The sequence below is a fragment of the Chiloscyllium punctatum genome, unplaced genomic scaffold (genome assembly GCF_047496795.1).
Source record: "Chiloscyllium punctatum isolate Juve2018m unplaced genomic scaffold, sChiPun1.3 scaffold_516, whole genome shotgun sequence".
In the NCBI taxonomy this organism is placed as follows: domain Eukaryota; kingdom Metazoa; phylum Chordata; class Chondrichthyes; order Orectolobiformes; family Hemiscylliidae; genus Chiloscyllium; species Chiloscyllium punctatum.
In genome coordinates, this window is record NW_027310250.1 from 90001 (window position 1) to 92500 (window position 2500).

Consider the following 2500-nt stretch of genomic DNA (forward strand, 5'->3'; position numbering starts at 1 on the left):
GCGGACGTGCAGAGCTTAGGCAGACCCCCCACTGGAGGCTCAACACTTCGTGGCAGCTCCGTGTCCCAGAGACCAGGAGGGTTGGCACACACACACAGTGTGAACCACCGACAGCCATTCTGGGACCGGTGACAGCCGTGCTGGCCCCACTGCCACGACACAGACGGACGCCAGGCCGCGCTCCCCGGCGGGGGGATGGCGTCGAGCCTGACGAACGGAATGTGCAGGGTGGGGGGGAAAGGCCAAGCGCTCCGACGCCGGAGGGCTCCGGAGTCTGAACTTAGGGGGACAAAGAGGACGGGTCCTCTGCGACACCCCAGCCGCGCTCTCGCCAGCCAAGGCGAGTGCGATTGATTGCCAAACGACCCTCAGACAGGCGTGGCCCCGGGAAGAACCCGGGGCCGCAAAGTGCGTTCAAAGTGTCGATGATCAATGTGTCCTGCAATTCACATTAATTCTCGCAGCTAGCTGCGTTCGTCATCGACGCACGAGCCGAGTGATCCACCGTCAAGAGTTGTCTGAGTTTGTTTTAGGTCTCTCCCTCGCCAGAGGAAAGCGACCCGGACCGCACATACGCTCCCCACCTTGAGCTACAGCCACCTGCACGCCGGCGTGCGGGCGGAGCAGGGTGGCGTGAAGCGATGGGGAGCACCATCCTGGTGCGGCCCGCAGAAACATACGTCTATTGGGGGGAGGAGGACAGGGCGCCCAAGAGGCGATGCGTGCCCCAACGCACCGCAGCGACGGAGGCAGGATCACCGCCACCATGTCGCCCGCCTAGTATCACGAGGCGTGCAGCAGCTTTGCCCTAGGAAAAGCAGAGGCGGGAACGGGCACCGGCCATCGGTTCGGCAGCGTCACTGACGCGTGCACGTGGCGGCGTGTCGGCGAGCGGACTTCCTGCGAGGAGGCGGGGGCGGCACTCGCCCGAGCAGACGCCCGCCCGGCCCAGCCACCGCCGAGGTGGACTGGGAGTCGCGGCAACGGCTCGTCATACTCGTTCCCACACTCACAGCGCAGCTTGCCCGCAAGCCACCGACCACCGATCGACGCCAGGCGCCCCGACCGAGAGCGGGATCGCTCGTTCGCCCTGCTGGCAGTTCGCTGGGGATCACTACTGCACGGAGCTCGGAGACCGACGGGCGGCAACTCGAGAGTCTTTAAACCACCACCCCCATCCCGCAAGTGCAAAGAGGCTGTATACGCACAGACGGGTGAGGGGAATAGGTACCCCGTCGGGTTTGAAGGGAGCGTGACTAGATAGCAACGATGTAAACCCAGCCGATTTGGGAGCGAAAGACCGGCGCCTGCATCACCGGCTTCGTTTCCCGTGGCTGGAGAGTACACCGAAACCCTCCGTCTGTCGCGAGCTCCCGACGACGCGGTGCCGCCAAGCAGCAGGGCCGGACCTGGTGTGGCTCCCCTCGTCGATCACAGACCGGTCGGCACTACTGACGAGACGGTGGAACGGGCTTCGCCCCTTGTGACGAAGGGTGATGCGAACCCGCCCGCCCGCGTGCGTTCGGGGTGGACTCGGCAAACGGAGATTTGAAATCGGAAAGTGTCCTCCTGCCCCGCGCAGGTAGGCGCCCAACAGTTGTGGGGGGTTTGGCGGTGACCACGGCTGCAGGGCCTGCTACCCCGACGAGCTCTCCTGCTGGCCCCGAAACCACCCTCGCGAGACAAGTTGAAACGGAAACGGGCGTACCCCCAAGCCGACGATCCTTTCTTATTTGTTACTTTTTTTTTCACTTGCTCGAGTTGTGGCGATTTGGCGGTGACCACGGCTGCAGGGCCTGCTACCCCGACGAGCTCTCCTGCTGGCCCCGAAACCACCCTCGCGAGACAAGTTGAAACGGAAACGGGCGTACCCCCAAGCCGACAGAGATCCTTTCTTATTTGTTACTTTTTTTTTTCACTTGCTCGAGTTGTGGGGGTTTGGCGGTGACCACGGCTGCAGGGCCTGCTACCCCGACGAGCTCTCCTGCTGGCCCCGAAACCACCCTCGCGAGACAAGTTGAAACGGAAACGGGCGTACCCCCAAGCCGACGATCCTTTCTTATTTGTTACTTTTTTTTTTCACTTGCTCGAGTTGTGGGGGTTTGGCGGTGACCACGGCTGCAGGGCCTGCTACCCCGACGAGCTCTCCTGCTGGCCCCGAAACCACCCTCGCGAGACAAGTTGAAACGGAAACGGGCGTACCCCCAAGCCGACGATCCTTTCTTATTTGTTACTTTTTTTTTCACTTGCTCGAGTTGTGGGGGTTTGGCGGTGACCACGGCTGCAGGGCCTGCTACCCCGACGAGCTCTCCTGCTGGCCCCGAAACCACCCTCGCGAGACAAGTTGAAACGGAAACGGGCGTACCCCCAAGCCGACGATCCTTTCTTATTTGTTACTTTTTTTTTCACTTGCTCGAGTTGTGGGGGTTTGGCGGTGACCACGGCTGCAGGGCCTGCTACCCCGACGAGCTCTCCTGCTGGCCCCGAAACCACCCTCGCG

General features: G+C 62.5%; 1 non-coding gene across 1 annotated transcript; it reads right to left on the reverse strand.

Moving 5' to 3' along the window:
* Positions 1 to 362: 362 nt before the first annotated feature.
* Positions 363 to 516, reverse strand: LOC140473104 (5.8S ribosomal RNA). The gene has a single exon (XR_011958093.1). It is a non-coding gene; the product is annotated as a 5.8S ribosomal RNA (ribosomal RNA).
* Between the last annotated feature and the right edge of the window lie 1984 nt (positions 517 to 2500).